This window comes from Podarcis bocagei (assembly GCF_964188305.1).
Source record: "Podarcis bocagei genome assembly, chromosome: 11".
Lineage (NCBI taxonomy): Eukaryota > Metazoa > Chordata > Lepidosauria > Squamata > Lacertidae > Podarcis > Podarcis bocagei.
The window spans coordinates 18,264,693-18,291,020 of NC_138136.1; the positions used below are offsets into that span (position 1 = coordinate 18,264,693).

A 26,328-nucleotide genomic window follows, 5' to 3' on the forward strand; every position below is an offset into this window, starting at 1 on the left:
GTGACATAGATTAATAGGAATGGAGAGGGGGAGTGAGCCTTACTTGGGAGCAACGCCATTTCTAGAGAGACGTGGTCTTTTGTCTCTCACTGTGATTATTAAAGACTCTAACTGGTAAGACTTCCTTTCATTTGATCTTCTTATTTACGGCCACGGGGGAGGAAGCTGATCCCCCAAAGCCTGACATATACATAAGCTTCTTCATACCACATTTTCCAGCTTGGTTTAACATTTTTTCCTAAACTTTGGGTGATATCCAATGCCACACAGATAAACTTCTCCACAGGCAATGGGACTTTTCTTCTTCTCCTCTGCCCTGAAGATCCCCACCTCCACCAGCAAAAAATCTCCCCCATAAGGTCTCCCCAGCCTCCTGACAAATGGACACCATCTAATTTGTTCTCTCATTGTCTTAATTTTCCCAATCTTAAATTCTCCCTACTTCCACAGCAATTTCTTCATGAAAATTCACCAGTTTTGTAGGGCAAATTTCCTAATATAAGCAGTTTCTCATTTTATATGCAGTTGTGACTAATCTAATGTTCAGATTTTCACAAGCAATTTTCACCAACAGAATGAATATGTCTATGTTGTTTTATTTGATGAATATTCATTAAATGCAATTTTCTCTAATGGATGCATTTTTGCAAAACATTTTATTCTAATACATTTCATTGCATGTTATTTCATCCCTATATGCATTTCTACACATGCTCTATTATATGCACTCTGGAACACATTACTTGAATGGAAATCATCATTGCAAAATTCAGAGAAGTGCAAATTTTGAGGGTTATCTGTGTTTTAGTTGACATATTGTTTTGGAAAGTGTGAATTAGGTAGATATGCCTTTAAATGTGAACTGAATTGAATTTCTCCCAAGCATTTCATCACCAGCATTTCAGACTGTGGTGTCTCTCAATCCTACTCTCCTACAGTCCTATAGCTGAATCAGGCACCTTCTTCATGCAAAGCAGATGCTTTGAGCCACAGTCCTTCCCCTGATATACAATTAATGTACAACTTTTTTCAAAAATGCATTCTTCAGATTGCAAATTGCAAGGCATAACTGAAGCTGGCGATTCAACCATGTCCCTTCTTTTCACAAGTAAATGCTCTGGTGAGCTCCGATTGTTCAAACTGCCCATTTTGTTTCTACCTGATGCAATTATTAGAGTTTTCTTGGTTTCTGCACTGCATTGAGCTGTTCAATAGTGGTATACATTTTGTGTGACAGAATGTCGTTTCAAGGAGGGCAGTCAGCTTAATTCCATTATTTGCATTCTATTTGCCTTTTTGCATCTGATTAGACTAGAAGGAAAAGCGGAAGAATAACGATCTTATCAGGTGTATGTGTCTGTAAATGTGTACATGCAGGTGAATATATTACAGGAAGGAAGAGAAGGTGAAAAAGAGGAATGGTGAGGATTAAGAGTTACTCTTTCAATTACAGTGGTGCCTCGCAAGACGAAAATAATCCGTTCCGCGAGTCTCTTCGTCTAGCGGTTTTTTCGTCTTGTGAAGCAACCCTATTAGCGGCTTAGCGCTATTAGCGGTTTAGCGGTTTAGCGGCTATTAAAGGCTTAGCGGCTTAGTGGCTAAAAGGCTATTAGCGGCTTAGCGGCTTAGAAAAAAAGGGGGGAAAGCAAAAAAAATGGCAAGACTCGCAAGACTTTTTCGTCTTGCGAAGCAAGCCCATAGGGAAATTCGTCTAGCGAAGCAACGCAAAAATGGAAAACCCTTTCGTCTAGCGGGTTTTTCGTCTTGCGAGGCATTCGTCTTGTGGGGCACCACTGTACTGTGAGTTTCTGATTTCTTAATAATAAGGAGAAACAGGTAGGGTCTACAACAAAGTGTTGCATTGTGAAAAGCTCCCTTTAAGGGTTCCAGCCACATTCTTTTTTTCCTTTTTGATAATAATTTTTATTAGTTTTCAATTACAACAATCCAATAACAGTCTCATTATAACAATGCCTAATTATCATACAATTAATAATACCAATCACTGAAATGTCAAATTATACAATTTAGGTGTCCCCCGTGTGCTAGAATGAATACTTTGATGCTTTCCTTTGTTCCGGCATTACAAAGTCTTATAAATTCCAATTATGCTCCAGTCTAGGTAAAGGTAAAGGGACCCCTGACCATTAGGACCAGTTGTGACTGACTCTGGGGTTGCGGTGCTCATCTTGCTTCATTGGCCGAGGGAGCCGGCATACAGCTTCTGGGTCATGTGGCCAGCATGACTAAGCCGCTTCTGGTGAACCAGAGCAGCACACAGAAACCGCCAGAGCAGTACCTATTTATCTACTTGCACTTTGACGTGCCTTCGAACTGCTAGGTTGGCAGGAGCAGGGACTGAGCAACGGGAGCTCACCTGTCACGGGGATTCAAACCACTGACCTTCTGATCGGCAAGTCCTAGGCTCTGTGGTTTAACCCACAGTCCCTTATACCGCAGCTGCAATTTTAACAACTTTCATTCATATTGACACATTGAATAGGGTTCCAGCCACTTTCATTCCATTCCCTGTTTCTCCAGGTTTTTGATATCTCCTCACAACCATAAAACAACAATTATGAAGTACATGTTTTTTTCCCTGCCCTAGGCCATTTATTTCGTGGCAGGGCCTTGCTCCTTTCAAATTGGTAGTACAGCTACAATGCAATGCTATCAAGGACAAGGGTTCCTTTGTATGCAGAATTTACTGAGTGCATTAGTCTCCCAAGATTTGCTGCACCAGCAAATATGTGCTTAGAATGGAGCAGTTCAACGGCAGCACAACATCTCTGAACAGGACATTACATTAGTATTGCACTGTGTCTCACAGCATTGCAGGCTGATCTTCAGGCCCAACTGTTTTAAGAACATGGTGTAAATCTTTTCAAAGGACTTGTTTACCATGATAGCACTGAAGTACTGAGAATTATTCGTTACAATGTGCTGGCTTTTTGTATTTGACAAAGAATGTTAATTTAAATTTTAAAAGAATCACGGGAATGGTAGTTTGTTAAGGGGTACTATGTGGTGTGAACTACAGTTCTCAGAAAACTTTGTGGGTATGAGTGTGCTTTTAATGTGCTTTAAATGGTGTGTGCATAGCCTGAGAGCTTTCAGACAATTAAAATAGAATAACATACTTTTAAAGAAACAACCCACCCTGCTACAAATCAGACCGCAGTAGAATAAAATGTCAGTATAAATAGGCTTAAAAATACTCCAAAGCATGGGCAAATTAAGAAAACAGGGGTGGCAACTTCCTTGAGGAACAAATTCCAGAACTTTCCACAACTAAAATGGTCTGTCTTCAGTCACAACCCACCTTACCTCAGAAGGTGGTGGGACTCAGAATACTCTTCCCGATACTATTAAAAAAGCAATGATAAATCCTATTATATGTCTTGCATATTCCATGAACAGAATTCTTACAATGAGCTGCTTCCCGTCCCCCACTGCACCCCAGCCACACTAGGAGTAATATATGATTTGTTTTCCTAGACATGACTGACACTAACACACAGCATACTGGGAAACCAGCATCAAGCAGCCATCACAGGCCACACAACTGCCCACCACTCGCACTAACTCCAGCCATTATATAGTGGCAGCCAGTGCTATTTTTCTAGAAAAAGTTTTGGAGCTCACACTTTCTCTCTTAGAATGGCAGTGGCGCACACCTGAGAGGTGCCAGAACTGAGCTCCAGTGAGCTCTGGCTGAAAAAAAACTCTGGTGGCAACTGATGAAGAGCATGAAAGAATACCTCAGGAGAGACTGGACAACTCTGGGCCAGACAACCAAATTCAATACAGATATTTTTTAATTATGCTACAGGGTGAACCCAGTCTTGATATGTATATGCCAGAGATAGGTCCAGCATAATAATCAATGGGATGGAATCAGATCATTTTTAACAAAATGGGAGGGGGTATCCAAAAGGATTTGTCCAAGAGGTAGCCAGGGCAGTCTCCCTCTTATATACCTGCTGGGATTGTCAAGGCATCTGACCCTCATCTGAATCTCATAACTCTCCTGACAGGTGATTTGGTCTGCAGCCACATTGTGGAAATAAAGGCTGAGATTGCTCACCAGATACCAGGCACTCTACTATTCAAATTAGGCCCCAGTGTTTTTCTACCAACCCACTTCTCAATTAAGTAATCAATTTTAATCTAGAATTTAAATTCTCAAAACTTTCTTGTTTGTTAATTTGAGCAAGTAAACTACTGCTCTCACTTCAATACAAACAGTATTTCTACCTGCAACAAACCTGCTCCTCTTCCTTTCACAGATATTTTGTTGCCATTTGCAACTGTAGCTGCCTCTGATTAGCTCTCCCTTCTTATGGTCTTTGTACTGAACCTGGAGACTCCAATAGAGAGCATTCCATGTCAAGAAGGAGGGCAAGTGGGAAACCTATCAAATGACAGGGAAGGAGCTACACAGAGCAGGGCCTTTTCACCGGTGGTGCCCATTGTATGCCTTGTTCTTTCCAGACCTGCTTTCTTTTGGCCTGTATTTTGGAGCTTTATAATTTAGGGAGACTTTGGAATAACAGGTTGACAAGTCTTATCAGTCTCTGACGTATGAGCAGATTTTCTGGGTTGTTCTGGGTTTCTGGTGCACCAGGGTTTACAGCAGTGTAATAGAGTTGGCCAGGATGTCAGCAGGGATACAATTTATGAGCTTTCTCCATTATCTGCACAGCAGGGGGTGTTCAATCAACAGTGCAAAGGCTGAGCTGAAGCATTCCGTGCTGGTTACCTGCCCCACTGCTTCAAATTGGGCCCCACTGGCTAGCCCTGAGTCTCATAGTTGCTGGGCCTGAGTTGGCCTGCCCTTGCATGAAGTCCTGGGTTTGCAATTTTGGGATAGGGGAGACTGTGGCACTGGGAAGCGGGCTGGCTGGTGAGGCCCCATAGATTTAGAGGGCTGTGTTGCCCTGCCCTCGCATGAAGTCTTGGGTTTGCAATTTTGGGAGAGGGGAGGTTGCCTGCTGGGGAGCGGGCAGGCTGGCAAGGCCCCCTAGATTTAGAGACCCTAGGTTTCAGCCTACTTAGCCTATACATAAATCCAGCACTGCTAAGAGATGAAACAGGAAGGTGTTGCTGCCTTCCTCCCACCCCACCCGCACTGAAGCCTCACTCACTAGGGTCATGAGTCTGTAGTGGCTTCCAATAAGATTTTGCTGAAAGCCGCTGCCATGGTGCAACCCCAGTGGCAGGGATGGGGCAAATGTGGTGGTGCTGCCCCATGGAATTCTGCTGCCTGATGTGGCTGCTTCAGTCTGCCTCATGAGTGGGTCAGTCCTGTGAAGAGGATTGGGCAAATTCATGAAGAATAAGATTATTAATGACTATACGAGTCACTTTAAAACAAATAAGACATATAATCATACCTTGATATCTCATATTACTTAAATGTTAAAGTAACCCAGAGCTACTAGATTATCATTGTTTGTATTAAGATCAATTACATAGGTGTTTCCCCCCTCCCTTTGTGTACAGAAGGAAACTGAATACCATCTTCCCCCTCTCTATGTTGCAGCCAATTGCATTTTTCTCCGTACTTTAGTGAGAAAATTAAAAACTCGTGAAGGGAATGTTAAAATACTCCAGGAAATGAGTTAATTTGTCTGGAGCATATATGCAGTCCTGAGAATGAACAATTGGGGGCTTTTTGTACCCTCAAAGGATCACCAGTTTATATGTAGCTGTAATTCTTCAGTGGAAGATATTAAAACCTGCACCACACACAGGAAATATGAACCTTTATTGATGCTCCCACAAAACAGGTATGCAACCACAGAAGTCTCACCAGAACTATAATTTGAATTCTGGGAATCTAGCAAAAAAGCCTAGTAATGTGTTCAGTATTGCTCATAGGTTTCCATTTTTATAAGAGGATTGTCTTTAATTCACCCAGGGTTGGTAGAGTTTGGGCTTATGGCTGGCATGTGGGGATCAGTTTTTGGACTACTAATTGTGGGGGGGGGGGTTGTCAGTAGATGCAAAATAATTGCTCCTCACCATAACATGGGATCAGTCTAGGAATAGATTCCAACTGCATTTTTTTTTTTGAGAACAAGTGCAACCCTATATTTAGAAGTTTGTCATTTTTGTGCTGATACTCATTACTAGTTCATCTATAAGCAATACTCTTTTTATTCCTCTTCCTGTACAGATAGCCTGCTTTTGCCTCACAGCTCCTAACAGGGTTGGGCACAAAAGACTTCTAAAAATTATCCACCCCATTTGTGGGAAGGGAAACTGAAGTGGTGGAGAGAATTTTAGCAACTCTCTACAGGAAGAGGAAACATTGACCTACTATGGTTTCTCACCATTAGCAATGGTATTTGCCAATCTTTCTCTTTTTTATATATATTTTGTTTCCACTGCAGTGTCCTTCACAATGCTCCAGACCTACATTTGTTCTAGGACATTGGGGCAGAGGGCGGAAATGGCAGATGTCACAAAAAAAAAGAATGTTGGAGAAAATTGTGGTCTTTTTTTCATGTCCCAGCTTTAAATTCCACACCTTGGAAAGTGCAAGATTCCCCCAAGCCATTAACATTGGACCCTGTTTTATGTGCATGGATCCCTTGAATCTCTATTTCTTTTATTTTATATGTTTTCATTATACTGTTGCTTTATTTACTTTAGGCTGTATTTTTGTTTTAATGGATTTTTTAAATATTGTACATAGTGTAGACCACTTAGAGAATTATTATTTTTTTGAAAGTGGTTCAGAAATGATTCAAAGTATTTAAATAAATAACTAATATCCATGGACTTGGATCCTAAGATAAATTAGCTTAAGAAAGTTCCCAGAGTAAAAGGTTACCTCCTCCTGCTTACACCTGCAACCCCTCGAAAGCTGCTCTGGAAAGTCTCAAACAACATGGAAAGAAAGGGTCATTGCAGACTGCTGGGGGAGGCAAGAATCATCCAAAATTGAATCGTCTTCCACCCTATATTGTCCAGGAAGGTCCTCAAACTTCTGGAGTGACTTGGGGGTGGGCAGATGGCTGCAGGGAGAAGAGGAGGCAGTACCTTTTCCTTTTGCGGATTTCCTTAAATTTATCTTAGATCAGAGCCCTGTTGACTTGAGTCCACATGTTGCAAAAGATTACCACCATTTACAATGTATCCAGCTCTAGAAGTACAGTGGTACCTCAGGTTAAGTACTTAATTCGTTCCAGAGCTCCATTCTTAACCTGAAACTGTTCTTAACCTGAAGCACCACTTTAACTAATGGGGCCTCCCGCTGCTGCCTCGCTACCGGAGCACGATTTCTGTTCTCATCCTGAAGCAAAGTTCTTAACCTGAAGCACTATTTCTGGGTTAGCAGAGTCTGTAACCTGAAGCGTATGCAACCTGAAGCGTATGTAACCTGAGGTACCACTGTATGGCAACTGCAATCCCATCATTGTATCCTATTTCACCCCTAGTAGACACATAAATTTACTGAATTGTAGCCCTGGGCTCAAATCCTACTTCCACTGTGGATTCAATGCATGATAGGAAAGCGGGTGGCACTGGGGTCTAGACCACTGAGCCTCTTGGGCTTGCCTAAGGGATAGACCATTCTCTCTTAGTCTCATGTGTACAGTGGAAATGTTAATGACCTATCTCTCCAGTTTGTTGTGAAGGCAGGAAATGCAAGCACTGTCCAGGACTTCTTCAAGTATACAAATGTATGTGTAATGAGGAAGGCTAGGTTGAGATATTGTACCTAGCCCTAGAAAATGAAACATCCAGGCTCCAATTTTCTTAGGGGTCATTTTTACAAGAGATAAATCACAGATAAAGGTAAGGGATCCCTGACCGTTAGGTCCAGTTGCGGATGACTCTGGAGTTGCGGCGCTCATCTCGCTTTATGAGCCGAGGGAGCCAGCGTACAGCTTCTGGGTCATGTGGCCAGCATGACTAAGGCGCTTCTGGCAAACCAGAGCAGCGCGCGGAAACGCCGTTTAGCTTCCTGCTGGAGTGGTACCTATTTATCTACTTGCACTTTGACATGCTTTTGAACTGCTAGGTGGGAAGGAGCTGGGACCAAACAATAGGAGCTCACCCTGTTGCGGGGATTCAGACCACCGACCTTCTGATCGACAAGCCCTAAGCTCTGTGGTTTAACCCACAGCGCCACCCGCGTCCCATTTAAATTACAGTATGGGAGTGCTATAAACATTCATGTGTATACCTCAGTGCAAATGGGAATGTGAATGCATACGGGTCAAGAAGTCAGATCCGTGGCTGAGATCACCATCCCTCTCCATTCATTTGTACCCTCAGTAATCACAAACACAGAGCTGTAAAGTCTTTGAATTTATACTAGCAGTTGCAGGGGGGGCGGAGCTAGTTCTGTGTAATTCAGCAGCAAAGATGATTTACTGGAACACTGTGACACACAGTCAAAACTGGAGAAAAATGCATATAACTTTCTCTTCCCTAACCTTGAAAACACACTTCTTCTGGCTTTCCACACGTCTGGTTTCAAAATGGGATCCTGTAATGTTACCGTTCACCTCAGTGAGTCGATGGGGCAAAGCTGAGAAGTTGCAGCCATTCTAATGAATTGAAGTGTGCAATCATTCCAATGTTTCTGTAGCCTGTGCATATTTTATAACCGAATGTAGTTGCTCTGCCATTTTCAGAAATGTATTTCTTTGAACACTGGGTTCAGTTCATTGAACAGGAGCTAATCAAATAAGTAACAGATTTTCACTTCATAGAGATTAGAAGAAAATGGAAGCTCCCCACCTCTTTTCTTCTCTCCAAAGCAGTTTTCGCCTTCCAGAAGTGAGGGCTGTGTCTCCCCAACATGGGTAGACTTTTAGAAAACATACTTGAATGTGTTTTTTCCATGGAGAGAGGAGAGGGGAATCTGTAATGCATTTCATTTCAGTCATAAACAGGCCTTCAGGATTAGGCAGAATGCGTCTGAGTTTTATCAACCTCATTTCGATGTTTCAGTTCTTACTTTATAAAAGAGCATGCTGTTTTAATGACATTTTGCTAAAGTTTCAGAAACTGCTGACTGACACCACTTTCTGGGGTTTGTGTCCCTTCCTACGGCCAGAACAGTTGCTACAGGTATGTGCAAAACAGTTCTGATAGAAGAGCCAGGGGCACTCAGAATTCTTTTTTCTTTTTTTAATTTTTTTAATTTTTTTTTATTGATATAGCAAGAAAAAACAACAACACAAATACCAAATTACACACAGGAATAACCATAGACACATACTTTTCTTAACAAACAATAAAACATATATTGGTCTTAACACTAAAGACCCAACCTCCCGTCTATTCCATATTTCGATTTCATATTACTTATCAGGGGTACTCAGAATTCAATTGGCACCAAATGCTGGATTTGAGTAGGATTGGGGACATCAAGGTTGGACACAGGGTTGGGAGGAGATGCCCCTTCCCAGGTGAGAACAGTAGCAGTGTGATAAGCCACAGCAACTCCAACTGATGGTCAATTAGAGTTATGGATTATACCTTCCCAGGGAAGACCTGAATTGATGTAAGTGTACAAGGGGGGAGGTCAGTGTGCTGTTTGCCCATTATTTTTAAAATGTCTGTGCAGGGGGAGAGAAAGAGTTAATAGGTAGACCAATAGACAAGCCAGAGATGGAGCCTACCTGTTTATAAAAGGGCTTAGCCCAAGGTTTGGGTTGGTAGTTGGTTGGTTGGTTGGTTGGTTGGTTGGTTGGTTGGTTGGTTGAAAAAAGGAAGTTGGGAAAGCAGTTGGCAGACAGTTGAAATTAGAGAGACAGTTAGTGCAGTTGGTTCTTGTGTGAGGGGAGGTAGAAGAGTTAGGGACAGAATGAAATAAGACTAAGAAGGTAAACAATAACAATGTTTTGAATGCAGTTCAAGTTTATTTGTGTTTGCAATAAACTACTCTCTTCTTTGTTAACTTAAGAACCTGACTGAGACTAAGTGATTCACAGGGGAGGACCTGGTTGGTGGCAGCGGATTAGTGGTGTATGGATCAATAGTCCGTGAGACAACTGGGGGCTCCGTATGAACGCCACAGTCAGGAACACTGAAAATGGAAACTACAGGCTTGGGTGGTTGTATTGTCATGGGACAATAGAAAGTTGGCTTTTACCAGGTCACACTATTTGTTCATCTGGCCTAGAATCATCTGCACTGATAGGTTGCAGCTCTCCAGGATCATTGGCAAAGGTCTTTCCCATCATAGAACCATAGAATTGTAGAGTTGGAAGGGACCCAAGAGTCATCTAGTCCAACCCCTTGCAATGCAGGAATCTCAGCTAAAGCATCCATGACATATGGCCATCCAACATCTGCTTAAAAACCTCCAAGGAAGGAGAGTCCACAACCTCCTGAGGGAGACTGTTCCACTGTCAAACAGTTTTTATTGTCGGAATGTTTCCCCCCTACGTTTAGTTGGAATCTCCTGTCTTGTAACTTGAAGCCACTGGTTTGAGACCTACCCTCCAGAGCAGGAGAAAACAAGCTTACTCCATCTTCCATGTGATAGCTTTTGAGATATTTGAAGATGGCTATCATATCTCCCCTCAGTCTCCTCTTGTCCAGGCCAAAAATACCCAGCTCATTCAACCGTTCCTCATAAAGCTTGGCTTCTAGACCCTTGACCATCTTTGTTGCCCTCCTTCCTAAATACTGGTGCCCAGAATTGGACATTGTGTTCCAGGTGTGGTCAGAACAAGGCAGAATAAAATGGTACTATTACTTTCCTTGAACTGGAAACTCTTACTTCTGTTGATCCCCTGATCATTTTAACTGGAGATGCCAAGGAAAAAACCTGGGCCTTACTGCACACAAAATGTCTGTTCTGCCACTGAGCTACGATCCCTCCCCTTGGACTCATCTGGAATAAACAGGACCCAGCTGGATGACAGTGTTCAAATGGGGACCAGCACTCTAAGTTTACCCTAAGCCAATGCTTGGAATGAACTAACTTAGCTAAATGAACTTCACTGCACTAGTTCGCTAGTAGGTGTGGAAGTAGTTCCAATAATCATTGGGTGAACTAAAGGTGAATTAAGTTCAAATGTAATTCAATCAGGCATCTATAAAGTTTGAAAACGAAACACAGAGACAACAATCTATGGCTCATTGTTCAGCTGCAGAGGTGCTGCTTTTACTAAGGATGCTTAGCCACTTAATCACTGTTGCTAAGCTATCAGAGGAATAGAATGAGACATTTCCTGCATCTTCCTTGCTGAAGAGATTTGCTTTCTTCCATCGGAACAGTTTTCAGAGAGAACCACAGAGACAGGTCTAAAGTCAATGACACCTTGTGCCTTTAAGAGCTATGGGGCAGGCAGAAAATAAACAGGGCAAGCCTTTTCTAGGAAAAATGCAATTATGGGGAAAGCTTCACTTGATGACATCCTGTCTTCTAGACATCTTATTACTTGTGTGTGAGCCCTCTGATTTACTTCAGCACAGCAGTTTGTAACATGATGAACTTTTTATGAATGAAAAAGTTCCTTTGGATGAACTTGGGCTGAACTAGTTCGTTTAGCAAAAGTACAAAATTTAATTGGAACTAGTTCCTTTTGGTATGAGATGAACCTGAATAAGTTCTGTTTTAAAAATAAACATTCCAAGCACTGCCCCAAGGCACCAAGGCATTTATAGAAAGTGGAAAATAATGTAAAAATTAACATTTAAATGGAAATTCCGTAATATCGCTCTAAATAGAAATATAGCCAGAATTGCATTTGAACACTGTAAAAGGAATATACTGCGCAGCATTCAGGATCTGGGAGTTGGGTAGAAATTTCAGTAAGACACACATACTCAAAAGACGACAAGAGATTTCATGACACTGTTTCTCTGTGGCTCGCCAGCTTATTCTTTGCGTACCCTGCTGGATGGAGAGGAGTTCATAAAACAAACACAAGCAACACATATCCAGCAGATAATGAGCTAAAGTAGAAGTTGTTTGATGATGTGCAACTCAATCTGCCATGAGCATCTCCTGTGCAAGCTCAGAGATACCTTTCCATTGATATTTAGATTAATGGGGCTTGTGCGGGAATTGTTTTGGGTGGATTCTATGCATATAGCACCATCATGTTGAACCAAATAACCTGGAAGAAAATGTCATCTCCTACATTTGTCGCCTATTTTTATCGCTACTCTGTAAATGTTGATTCTACAGGGCAGTTTTAATAATCATCTGCTCTCATCGTCTCTGGTTTTTTGTTTTTGTTTTGCCCATGCAATCTTACAGTTAAGGAATATTGCATAGAAAACCAAATGGCAATTCTTTTTGTCACCGAAATATAGCATGTTTCCTTTATGTGATCTTAGATTTGGTGTTTACTAACTGCCCAGAGTAGGGATGCAGATGGCACTGTGGGTTAAAACACTATGCCGCTTGGGCTTCCTGATTGAAAGGTCAGCGGTTTGAATCCCCATGATGGAGTGAGCTCCCGTTGCTCGGTCCCAGCTCCTGCCAACCTAGCAGTTAGAAAGCACGCAGTACAAGTAGATAAATAGGTATCGCTCCGGTGGGAAGGTAAACGGTGTTTCCGTGCACTGCTCTGGTTTTGCCAGAAGTGGCTCAGTCATGCTGGCCACATGACCTGGAAGCTGTCTGCGGACAAACGCTGGCTCTTGCAGCCTATAAAGTGAGATGAGCACCGCAACCCCAGTTGTTCGCGGCTGGACTTAATTGTCAGGAGTCCCTTTCCCTTTCCCTAGCTGCCCAGGGTAGCATAAGGAAAGGAAAAAGGGTGGGGTGGGGAATCTAACTCACTACATTAGAAATCCATTCAGAAACCTGCATTTCAGACAGGGTGAATTGTCCCAGAATTGTTGCTCTGTCCCAGCCCCTGCCAACCTTGCAGTTTGAAAGCCTGCCAATGCAAGTAAATGGATACCTCTGCAGCGGAAAGGGAAATGGTGTTTCCATGTGCTCTGTTTTCCGTCATGGTGTCCCATTGTGCCAGAAGTTAATGTTAGGTCCATCATGAGACATCCGCCAGCTTCCAACCATGGATATCAGCAGCCTTCAAGCAAGCAAACTTACCTTATTATCGCTCCCAAATATCCCACTGCCTGAGGATTGCCTCCTTCCACACCAGTGCAAGTAGATAAATAGGTACCACTGCGGCAGGAAGGTAAATAGCATTTCTGTGCGCTCTGGCTTATGCCATGGTCCTCCATGCACCAGTAGCGGTTTAATCATGCTGGCCACATGATCTGGAAAGCTGTCTGTGGACAAGCACCAGCTCTGTTGGCCTGAAGCGAGATGAGCGTTGCACCCCATAGTTGCCTTTGAGTGCACTTAGCTGTTCAGGGGTCCTTTACCTTTATTTTTTACAAAAGAATACTAAATACTAATATTAGCTAAAATGATCTATAATCAGAAGAATAGGGTGCATCCTGAAAACCACAACATAACTAAGCTGTCAAGGTAAAGGTAAAAGTAAAGGGATCCCTGACCATTAGGTCCACTTGTGACCGACTCTGGGGTTGCGGCGCTCATCTCGCTTTATTGGCCAAGGGAGCCAGCGTATAACTTTCCCGGGTCATGTGGCCAGCATGACTAAGCCGCTTCTGGCGAACCAGAGCAGCGCACGGAAACGCCATTTACCTTTCCACCGGAGCGGTACCTATTTATCTACTTGCAGTTTGATGGGCTTTCAAACTGCTAGGTTGGCAGGAGCAGGGACCGAGCAACAGGAGCTCACCCCGTCGCAGGGATTCAAACCGCAGCCCTTCTGATCGGCAGGTTCTAGGCTCTGTGGTTTAACCCACAACGCTACCTGCGTCCTTAAGCTGTCAAAGAGGTTATCAAAAGCTATAGAAGAAACGAGCGAGACACACCCCTCTGCAAGGAGGGGATTCCACAGTTTAGGAGCTGCCAAGGAGAATTTCCTCTCCCCAACTGCCACCCTGCTGAACTGCCACCCCTGTTATCTTAACACACAAGAGGATCTGTGTGTAAGAAATTGTCTTTCAAATATTTCAGAGCATGGTGCTGGGAAAACCATGTCGTACAGCCAAGCATCTTTTACATTTACTGAACTGGCTTTGGCAATTAGTCTTTCTCTTCTCCTTCTGTTTTTTTTTATTCTCAGGGCAGCTTCCATGGAGCATAGAGTCATATTAAACTTGTCTGCTGAAGGGTTACCAACAGATGGAAAATAGCAGCTTTCCTGAAATCAGTGCTGAAAAGTCCTGCGCTTGTACTGGGCACCAGATTCGTTTCTTGAATGCATGGATAATATTTGACTGAGAGGCATGATTTGTAAAGCAAAAATAGGATTTTCACACCATAAGCTGCCCCACAGGGATTTCAACTTTAATCTTCAATTCTGATAAGCTACTTCTGGCAAACATGTAGCTGCATTTTTCCCTGTGACTCCTAATTCCTTTGTATTAACAGATTACATACCATTTTATCATGGCTCCTATTATCTAGGCATTTCATTTGCCATTAAAGTTTATGTAGTAATATACTGGGGGATTTCAGAACCTTACAAATCACTTACATGGTCCAGCTACAATTTGCACAGGAAGCTTTGGCGGACTGAGCTGTTATAACATGTATCGGGCAGGATAGCACAGCACCCAGCACTGCTGTTCCTTGAACTCTTGGATACTTGGAAAGGTTAGCAAAAATATCACTGTGGTTAAGTTATAATAAATTACAGCATTTAAGGTTGCTGTTTCAGAGGAAAGCAATGTGTTACCAAATGCTCAAATGTGGCTATTAAAGAACTATTACGGCAATTCAATTTTTGCCGGTGTTGATCTTTCAAACAGGCTATTCTATTTGTAACAAATCCAGAAAGTTGGTAGTTTTTAATTCTTTTACAGGCGGAAAAAACCCCCATCCATCTACTTTGTAATGTTTTGATATTGACAACAATACAATTTTCAGTATTGAGAATAATTTGCCATTTTGTCATTTCTCCCTAACTAGGTTAATGGGCAGTAGAAAGGTGGTTAAGATTAAATATACCGGTAAGTGATTGTAAATTAATTGAAAGAGAGAGAGAAACTAGGGCTGTGTCTTATGTTTCTGTGACCCCCAAATTTCTGTGTAACAATAGGCTAGAAGAAATATTTGAGGTCAGCTGTGGAGACTTCAGGCCCTGAGGTAGGTAGAACTGAGACTGTTTTCTTGGCTGAAAGCAAGGAATTTAAAATTTGCCAGAGGGCCTTGTCAGCAATAGCATCTCAGCTGTGGAACATACTGTCTGATCAGCTTTGATGGGCACCTTCATTGTCCATCAATCAGCACCAACTAAATAGCATCCTCTTCTACTAGGCCTCATGAATTGATGGTGTATGGGCATGCTGGACATTGGGCAACATGGCCGTGCTATTTGTATTATATTTAATGTTTGTATTAGTGACTACATTGTACTTTTGTATTTTGACTTTATTGGCTATTATATTAAAAAAACAACAACTTTGTGACCCACTCTGAGATTACTTGTGATGAAGTGTGGGATATATGCTTTATAAGTAAACAAATACATACATAAAAATAAAATACAATAATAAATCATATGCATGCCTATCTGGGAGAAAGTCCCATCAAACCCTGTAAGAATGAGTTATGGGTAACAGTGCAGAGTTGTACAGTTAGTATCTAGTTTTTCACATTGCTTATTCCAAGGAATCAGAGGAAAACTAGCAAAGGAGTGCATCATGGTTTCTGGGGGTTTTTTTTCATCCTTATATCTCTCCAAAAGATGTACAGATTAAATACATCATCATACTTTCCATTTCAGACAAAAGACATTTTCTTTAAATTGGAAATGTCAAACGCAGCCAGAGGATGGATTTCTAACTTCCTATGCCATTTTCCTTTTTTTTTTTGTAATTTCCGACATAATAATGGTGAATCATAGGCTTGTAGTATGGTTTTATCACTGTGTTTTCACAGTTGATAGAAGGCTGGTCCTTATCAAAGCCCGATAACAGATCAGCCTAATAATGCACCCACCTTTTTTTTGACAACATGTGAGATGAAAAGGATTATCCAGTGTGCCTATGTTGGTATCATCACTGTCGCAGTAGCTGATTCTTAAAGTTTATCTGTCTTTGTCTATTAAATGCAGTGGGACTAACAGTGTGAAGTGTAGATATCAATATTTACAGGTGAGAGGGAAAATGTGGGGCTTTGAAAATAAGCCCAAACTCTACATCAGATGTCATGGGCTTTACTCAATGAAATCTCATGTCATAATAAATCTACTAGTCTTTAGAGTACCAAAAGTTATAATGTGTGTGTTTGGAACTAGCCAACTTGATACCCAACTGTATGAAAGGGATCAGGAAGTCAGGGAATCTGAAGACAATTTTGTATAAGGAAGTTTTTTTTTTAAAAAAAAAAAGTTTAATGTTTTATTATGTTTTTATATGTGTTGGAAGCTGCCCTGGGTGGCTGGGATAACCCAGTAAGATGTGTAAATAGTAAAATTATCATTACGGAATGGGCTGTCCCTATTTTCATCAGATAAATGTTGGAGGGTATGAGTTAGTGGTCTCCCATGGCTAATAATAATAATAATAATAATAATAATAATAATAATAATAATTTATACTCTGCTCATCTGGCTAGGTTTTCCCAGCCACTCTGGGCAGCTCCCAACAGAACTGAAAGCACAATAAAACATCATATCCATAATGAATTGTTTGTTCAGCATTGTTAGCCCAATTTTCCAGAACTGTCTTTCCATTGAGATCGAACAGGCCCTCTCCCATGCCTTGAGGGGTTTAAAAAAATAATAATAAATTCCGTCAAACATCTTACCTGAATTCTGATTTTACAGTTCTGATTTTTATATTTTGTACTGAGTTATTTGAACACTGTGTAGAGGCAATTCTAATTAGGTGGTATATAAATAAAATAATAAATAATAAACCTCTCCCGTTGAAAGTATAGGATTCAAAGCACAATCCTACCCCTGAAATGTTGGCTGGAGGCCATCAGATCCCAAAGATCAGCAGACACCAGAGATCTATACATAAAAACCATCTTCTTTCTACCATGCTTCAAGTTCCATCCAGAGAAGGTAAGATGCACATAAGTCCTGCTGAAATAAAGAGGTTTATATCTGATCATTTAAGGAAGTCCCATGACTTCAATGAGATTTAAACATTAATTATCTTTTTTTATAAAAGGTAAAGGTAAAGGACCCCTGACAGTAAAGTCCAGTCGTGAACGACTCTGGGGTTGCAGTGCTCATCTCGCTTGGCCAAGGGAGCCGACATTTGTCCGCAGACAGTTTTTCTGGGTCATGTGGCCAGGATGACTAAGCTGCTTCTGGCGAAACCAGAGCAGTGCACAGAAACGTCGTTTACCTTCCTGCCACAGTGGTACCTATTTATCTACTTGCACTTTGACATGCTTTTGAACTGCAAGGTCAGCAGGAGCTGTTGCCATTGGCTGTGGGTTTCTTGTGATGTCACAAAAGCACTTGCATAGCTGTCAACTTACAGATTTGAAAATAAGGGACCAGCAGCCTTGAAAATAAGGGACCAGCAGCTTAAAATAAGGGACCTGAAGCCTCACCTGTTCCAGACACTCCAGTCTTCCTGTCCTCCTGCAGTCTGGTCAAACTCATGCTGGTAGCTTCGAGAACACTGTCCAACCAAAGACCCCAAAGTTTGCCACTAGCACCATTGAATTCAATAGGACTTTTGAGTAGACCTGGTTCACATTGTGCTGTTAAGTCCCGCAGTTTTCAAAACTTTCAATTTTGAACACAAGAAGTCTGCTACTGTGTCCCCGTTGTACCAATGGAATTAAAAGCACACACCACCTTAAAGGATAAAGGTTTGCTATTAGGCAGCAGCTAACCATGCTTTTAATTTGACAACGCACAGTGTGCAGGCTTCCTTTCTTATTATTTAGATGTTTTTCTCTTGTCATTAGAAGCCAGCAATGGACATGAATGCTTTGTATATAATTATATAGCACTTAGAGGCACCAGGAAATAAAACTCTTAGATCCTGCCAAGCCGTTAAAATGAGACTTGCAACTTGATCAGAATATGTATCAGATTTTAAACCATGATTAACTTTTATTAACAACACGAAATGGGACGAGATGGTCCTGGTGATATGTTCGTGTATTTTATTTTCTGAATCACTTATTCCCTTCTCTAAAAGTAAGATGTTTGCTATCAACTCAGTAAAACACCACATTTTTCAGGGTCATTACTTTTGAATAATGACTGGGAACATGGTTCTGAATTTATCAGTCAGGTTTATAGAGAAAAGAAGCGGGCAAGCACTGGGCCTGATGCTGGCATCAGAAATGAGTGAGGATTAATCTCATAGCCCATGTCATCCTCCCATTGTTTTTTGATTACGTCTACTGGAGTAAGGTTACCAGATTTTTTTCAATGAATCTGGGGACACTTTTCAACTTCCTACTAAACAGATAGATTTTGTCAGGGGACTGTTTTGTAAATCCGGGGACTGTGCCCAGGAAATGGGGATGTCTGGTAACCTTATACTGGAGGGGCCTGTCAGGAGTAAGCATAGATCAATGGTATCAAATACAGTGGCACCTTGGGTTAAGAACTTAATTCATTCTGGAGGTCCGTTCTTAACCTGAAACTGTTCTTAACCTGAGGTACCACTTTAGCTAGTGGGGCCTCCTGCTGCCGCTGCGCCGCCACTGCACAATTTCTGTTCTCATCCTGAAGCAAAGTTCTTAACCCAAGGTACTATTTCTGGGTTAGCGGCGTCTGTAACCTGAAGCGTCTGTAACCTGAGGTACCACTGTAGTATGGGAAACAGCCTTATTAGAAAAACTAACCAACAAACTGAAACTGACATGGGGACAAATAGAAGAAGAAACCTTCACCTCAATATGGTTACCCTTTATCACATACACAGCCCAGCAAGACAACAACAAGATCCCATATGTCAACCATATGTCAGGAGTGCTCTGATGGTGTTTTCTGCTTGGCAGGGGGTTGGACTCGATGGCCCTTGTGGTCTATTCCAACTCTATGATTCTATGATTCTATGATTGAACCCTCCAACAGCATTCGAATCAATCTGCTAACCTGATCCAAAAAAACACACAGACCCACCCACCCGAAAACAAAGCTCACCACAGCCAATCAAAGACAACCAACCACACCCTAGACCAGTGTTTCCCAACCTTTTTTGGGCAAAGGCACACTTGTTTGATGAAAAAAATCTCGAGGCACACCACCATTACAGCCCCGTGACGTCAGCGCGCAGCGTCACGCCGGGAGGGACGCACGAAAGTGTAAGTTTCAATTTTTTCCCCTCCCCCTTGCCGGGGAACCTCCAAGCTTTGGGGGTGGGGGGGAGGAGGCAGCAAAGCGAGGCAGGAAGGAGAGCGCGGCTTGGCTGGGTGAGCTTTGGCAGGGAATGAGAGCCGCGAGGCGGGCGCTGCGGACAGAGGCGCTGCCCGCCGAGCTCGCAGGCAGCCAGGCAGGCAGACGGCGATAGCCCCGCGCTGGGCGGCCTCTCCTCGCCGCCGCCGCCCCGCCTCTCGCCGCCCGACTCGCCCGCCTCCCTCCAGGCAACATCTCGCGGCACACCAGGCAACATCTCGCGGCACACTAGTGTGCCGCGGAACAGTGGTTGGGAAACACTGCCCTAGACCAACCCCAACCTCTCTCACCACCAAAGAAATACAACAAGTGAATAGTAAAGAGAACCCACACAAGTCACGCTGACACAAAACCGCACACATACACTAAGTAGAATACAAGTATTGCCTCCACTCACCACTCGCCACTCTCCTCTTTCTCCCTGTCTCCCCCTTTTCTTCCTAATGTAACACTAATGTCTTGACAAATGAAACTGACCTGTAGAAAATGTAACTTGAAAAAAGAGACATTGCACATACTTTTGTAAACCGAGAAATCTTTAATAAAAAAATATATATATAAAGAAATAAAAAAGAAATGAGTGAGGAGAACAGAAACAAAGGATAATAGTACACTGGAAGGTCCTTGCTGGTCACAAAGGAAATATTGGGTTTGGAGAGAGTTAATGTAGGATCTGTTTCAGGAGCAAATGGGAAGGTGATGATGCAAATAGGTTTGTATGATCTGAAGAGAAACCAGAGTAAGGATGAACAGTTAAGAAGTAGTGAGAACCAGAATGAGATTTAAGACATACCTGACTGTTTATGTATGCTACAACAGCTGCATGGATGCTGCTTGCCCAGAGTTGGAAAGACGACAAGGTCCCTACCAGAGTGGACTGGCAGACTAAACTAATGGACTGTGCAGAGATGGCAAGAATGACTGGGAAAATCAGAAACCAGGAGGATCAAAACTTCAAGAAAGAATGGGAGAAATTTATATTTGACAGACCACTGTAAACACTTGAACTCTTGGCAGGTCTTAAATAATGTTACACTTAAATAATGTTACACAGACTTTGGATACAATGGAGGAATGAAAAACTCGGAGGACTTGCAGTTGAAAAGTTTAACTAAAGAACCCGAGGGGAAGAGGGAAGTCTAGAGATTTGGAAGAATCTTGTGTAATTTTTATTATTAGTGATTTTGAGTGTGAATGAATTTGTAAAACCAAATAAAAATCATTCTTGAGATTTAAGACATACCTTATTGTCAATTTCGGATTTAAATGGGTCCTTGTTTTTCTAGAAGGTCCTCCACACAATGCAATTCCTAGAGGAATGCCCATCTTTCTCAGTGTACATCATCATTCACCATGTGGTATTGTATTTTACTCTTACTTAGATATTTGAAACTTATGGTTTCGGCTTTCCCCCCTGTGCTCCACAAAGTAGCTGACACAATCAGATAATTGGAACTTCTAGTATATTTCTTTATACAAGCATCTTCTTATAAAAGTAGATTTTAGCAAGGCAAGAAAATATTTACAATGCAACAGTCCCTGCTTTTGTTAGCTGGATGTCTGGATTTACTATTACAAAGCTCCATACTTCAGATACTACTAACAGCACAAGGCTGTGCAAGTCTACTCAGAAGTAAGCCTCATGAGGTTCCATGGAGCTTACTCCCAGGTAAGTAGGTATAGGACTGTCACTTAAAATGAACTCTTGCAATTACCAAAATAATAATAAAAAGTATACAATTTCATTAGGTCATGTATGGTCTGCTTCCTAGAATTTTCAGAGAGGTGGCCAAACCCCAAACCCAAACCAAATCAAAATAAACAGAGAGCCTTGCAGCTCCTTGAAAGATGAAGATTTTAAAATAAAAATCATTTTTGTTCACTGTTTTTCACTACGTTCTAGAAACTCTGATATGTTTAAGACAGAAGCAAAATTATGGTTGTTTACATGCCTATAAGCTTTTCTTTGCTATGAAGCAATGATTGTAGCACATTATTATTGCATTACATTACATCCCCAGGTGTCTCCAAAAGCCCTTACTTATTTATAAGGTTTTAAAGAGCGGTTTGGTCATCGTATACCTCCAACTCAGGCAGCATTTTCAAACAGGACTAATCACAAGGTGAAATACAGGTGTACAGCAAAATCACTCAAATCCTGTTGATACCTAATCCATGGATTTTATATTTTCAATAAGCAGTGCCATTAAGCAGAGAACAAATTAGGCATCTCATTTTGCTAAAATTTGCTTTTTAGCACATATGCCATCTGCTCATCTTACTCCAAGAACAACAGACTGTAATTCAGCTCTTTAATTACATCACTAATTATTCCAGTTAGTTCGTAGGTCCGTGTTTGTTTTTTTTAATTTAAAGCTTTTCAGATCGGGAGCTACACTCAAGGTTGTGGAAAGGGAGGAAAGCGAGGGAAGAATTGTAATTGCAACCAGGCATCAAAAATGGATCTGTGCTGATTTTAGCAAAGTAGTACCAGCAAGTCCCAACACGGTAGCATTCAGAACAAGTGGTACCTCTGGTTAAGAACTTCATTCGTTCCGGAGGTCCGCTCTTAACCTGAGGTACCACTTTAGCTAATAGGGCCTCCTGCTGCCACCGCGTGATTTCTGTTCTCATCCTGAAGTAAAGTTCTTAACCTGAGTTACTATTTCTGGGTTAGCGGAGTCTGTAACCTGAAGAGTCTGTAACCTGAAGCGTCTGTAACCTGAGGTACCACTGCACAGGGCTGGCTTTGGATGTCTTCTGAAGGTTGTATAATTATTTATCTCCTTGGCACAGGGGTTGGATAACTCCATACCCTTCAACATTTCTCCAGTGAAAATAGGGACGTCCTAATTTGCCAGAAGCGGCTTAGTCATGCTGGCCACATGACCCGGAAGTTGTATGCTGGCTCCCTCGGCCAATAAAGCGAGATGAGTGCCGCAACCCCAGTCGGTCACAACTGGACCTAATGGTCAGGGGTCCCTTTACCTTTACCTTTACCTTTTTAAGGATAAGCAGGACATTCTGGGATCAAATCTGAAATCAGGACGGCTTCTCTAAATCAGGGGTGTCCCTGTAAAACAGGGACATTTGGAGGGTCTGTGATAGACGTGCATTGAACAGAACATTGGCAAGATGGTTGGTGCTCATACAGTTGTATGCATGGAGGTTCTCCATGCTAGCAGCTATCCTGATGGCACATGGCTCCCCTTGGAGTGCAGATCTTATCTGTGTGCAGCTGCATGTACATAACACACACACACACTGTCCAGTGTTGTATTTGGCACATGACAGGTGTGCCGACATCAGGGCTAGTAGGTGTGGTCTCACTGCCCTCTCCTCCCCTTGGTTACACACATGGAGAACTCCTGAGATGAGCCCTGTACTTACAATGTAATTATACATCTCACGGTAGAGTGCTCTGTGAAGCATTTCAAATATGTTTCTACAACTTCAAGCTACCCATGATTCTAGCATTTGGGGAATAGAGCAATGAGATGCATAGCAATGTCATGCATTCTATCCTATGCAGGCTGACTTGCAACCTAAGGACACCCTGAGTGCCTTTTCTCCAATAGGCAGGAAAGACTCTCATAGGGAAAGGGTGTCACGGTCCAGGTTATGGGCAGTCAGAGTCCTGGCTTGGTACGTCAGGACCGGGGTAGAGGTCGGGAAGCAGGAATCAGCAGTCTAGGGGCCAGGAAGTCTAGAGTCCACAAGTCAGGAAGCCAAGGGTCCAAAAGTCAGGAAACCAGGAGTCAGGAAGCCAAGGGTCCAGGAATAAGGATACCAGCAGTCAGGAAGCTGAAGCACAGCTAGGTGAGTAGCATGTTGCTGTGGCAAAGAGCCAGAGGGAAATGCTGGTCTTATATACCCCTCCTGGCCCTTGCCATCAGGTGCTCAGAGTCTTCTGTCAAGCCTCACCTGTGCGGCTGTGCCTTGCCTTTCCAGGCCAAACTCAGGAAGGCCCCAGTCCTGCGAGGCCCTACCAGTCACAGGGCCTGGCTCCTGCATGCACTCCTGACAATGGGTCAGTGGGGAAGAAACAAACCCTTCAACCTCCCTCTCGCACAGCAGTAATTTGTCCTCACTAATACCAAAGCAAAGCACTTTCCTGCAGTATTAGTGTGGGAGTAAACTACTGCTGAACCTTAAAGATAATTGGAAATGCAGCCTATATTAAAGGTCCTTCAAGGACTCATACTTTTCTTATTGATTTTAGGTTGCTTGGTTTTTTACAACTGGGTCCAATGAGAACAGAAGCACATTTTTTATGTCAGTTATTACCTTTTTCCTCCTTTCTTTTTTGTCCAGTCCTTTCTCATTTATTTTGCTTTTCAGGTTTTGCTTTGTTTTTCCTGGAAAAGTCCTGCTTTGTCATCAATCATGCTACCTTTTTTTTTGGCTCAACATGAAACAAAAACCATAACAAGAACTGTAAGCAACAGTTATAATTAGGGCTCGGCCAAATATTCTACTGTTCAGATTTCGAGCACAGAAAAAGTGCTTTCTGGAAGGGTAAAATGTTGCCTCCAACAAATCTGGCTTCTCAGAACGGTTGTTCTTCTTTGGCCTGTTTGCAGGTTCTGTCATCAGCTGAGACTGATCCCCCCCCCCTGTTTTTTCCCTTCACTGCATGTTCCCAGCCAATCAGGGAGCAGGTAGTGATGTCACAATGCTACATAGTCACTAAGATATAGCCATGTGCTGACTTCACTGAGAACTAACCGAACTGATTTAGAGTGAAAGCAAAACTTCCTGGACTGGTTGAATCTGTGATCCTAGGTGACAAATGAAGTCTCTGCAGGACAATATTTCTTGAATAAGCAAATATTCACATTCCTTTCACAGCAATGTATGAAAGATTGCTGCAAGATGGCACCTCTCTGTGCTGATGAACTTGTTATCAAAAATCACTCATCCTTTCAACTGAGCCCCAGTCATGATTGATTATGCAATAACAGCAATCCATAACAATGATAAAAAATAGAGTGTGCTTGAAAAGAATAAACACTAGTCATGGTGCTACCAAGCCTGCAAACAGAGCAATGAGGTAATGAGTCATTCAACATGATTTCTTAGGGTTTGCTTGTTTTTTAAAAGAACTTTCAGCCTTATATAGTTCTGGGGGTGCTAGACTCTTCTCTGCCTGCTGTTGCTATCCTTTGCTGACCCCCCCCCCCCGGCCAGCCTCAGATCTCTTATGCTTCAGAAACAAGTAGTGCTTTCTTACAGTTCTACATACCGATGCTCAATGGTGATGGTATCACAGCCACTAAAAGATGTTTGATCAGAGTCCTACGCAAATCATACTATTATTTTATTCTCCTGTGTGCTGTCTCCATTCATACACTATGAGCACAGCCTAGATAATAATCTGTGATCAATAATTTATGTAACGGGGTGAGTCTCTCTTTCACACCAACATCCTCACATCCATGAATTATTCACATTTCTTTTATAATAGCTTTTCATTTGTCTAACCCCATGGCATTAAAATACATACATGGTGAGCAAAGTTTCACAGTCTGTCTTAAAGTCACGGAACCTAGAAGTTAATCCGCTGTTGAGAAGTCTGGGTCCATCTTAAACTCAAGGTTAAGTGCAGTGCACTGTGATCCAAAACATTTTACTTAAAAGTAACTTCTGTTGTATTCAGCATCAGTCTAGATTCTGCCTTGATTGCATACACTCCAATAAGATCACAACTCATTACCAGCATGGTCATAGGATTACGGTCTGAAGAAATACTTATGGAACATGGAAACAAAGGATCTACTTAAATACTGAAATTGGATCACACAGGGATCAAGCAAAGCAAAACTCATTTTATCCAGTCCCCTGCCTCAGAGCAAAAATCCTATACATATAACCTTCTCAATCAGTGATTATCTAACTGATCCTTTGTTGGTGCCCTCCAGCTGTTGTGGACTACAACTCCCACCAGCCTCTGCCACATGCTGCCTTGGGCTTATGGGAATTGTAGTTCAAAACAACTGGAGGGCATCAGGTTGGGGAAGTCTGGTCTAAACTTTTCTTCAGAACCTCCCAGAAAAGAGATCTCACAACTCTTGTAAAAGCTATAACATCTGTCCCAGAGATGAACTACTCAGCAATTATTCTTACTGTTTAGCCTAATTCTAGGTCTCCTTTTCTTTAAACCAATTCATTCTCATCTTGTCTTCAGTGAATAGGGTAAACTTTTCCTCCCTGTAAATATTTGATTATTCTGGATCTTCTTATCATCTTGGAAGCTCTCCTATGAATAGTTTCCAGTTCATAAGCACATCGTGCCTAGAATGGAATTGAACTAACTAAAACAGAATGGAATAGCTCTTGCTTGCCCCCTTCAATGGGTGCTTCAGTCTTGCAGGGCAAGCAGACAGCATATGGCCCAAGTGAGGACTGAGAAGAGAGTGGGCAGAAACAGGACCATGGACAGCTCCAAGATGCCCAGTTGACTGCAGCATTCTCCTCCCGAGGCATCTACAGGTGTTTTTGCAGAGAGCTAGAACCAACTGAAAGCCTTATGTCCACTAGGAAGACCTGAAGTGTGGTAGACTCCATCTCACTGGTGGAGCTGGCTAGCTGGCTGAATAAAGGACCACAACCTTATTCTGTTGGCTTGGACTTCTGTTAGGCTACAAAGACCAAGGTATTCCAAGGGACGCATCTCCTGAGTCAGAAGATGGTCCTGAGGCTTTGTTTTCTGGTCCCTCACCCAGGAAGTAGCTTGATCACTATCCACATCAGAGTCCTCCATTGTGCAGTGTACCAGAAGTTGCTTTGGGGTTTTGGCACACATGACATAATTGACTGATGAAAGGTAACATCATGATTACTTTACAATTCCAAATGTGGATGTGATAGACTAAGTGATGGACATATTACTCTATCTTCAATCCATGTGACTTTACTTTAATCTACCCCCCCCCCATTCCACCCTTCTAGTGCCCATGCACCACTCAGGGCA

The 26,328-nt window shown here is 42.3% G+C and overlaps 3 long non-coding RNA genes across 4 annotated transcripts in view; 2 read left to right on the forward strand and 1 right to left on the reverse strand.

Moving 5' to 3' along the window:
- LOC308597868 overlaps window positions 1-9,690 on the reverse strand; it is a 54,541-nt gene extending 44,851 nt beyond the window's left edge. For both annotated transcript variants that reach the window (XR_014013229.1, XR_014013230.1), the window contains exon 1: window positions 9,648-9,690. This is a non-coding gene — a long non-coding RNA (uncharacterized lncRNA). The remainder of the gene's footprint in view (window positions 1-9,647) is intronic.
- The window catches only part of LOC308597875, a 991,146-nt gene that overhangs the window by 209,509 nt on the left and 755,309 nt on the right, over window positions 1-26,328 (forward strand). The window lies entirely within an intron of this gene.
- Window positions 13,713-14,756, forward strand: LOC308597900. Its single transcript, XR_014013268.1, has 2 exons — window positions 13,713-13,955; window positions 14,097-14,756. It is a non-coding gene; the product is annotated as an uncharacterized lncRNA (long non-coding RNA).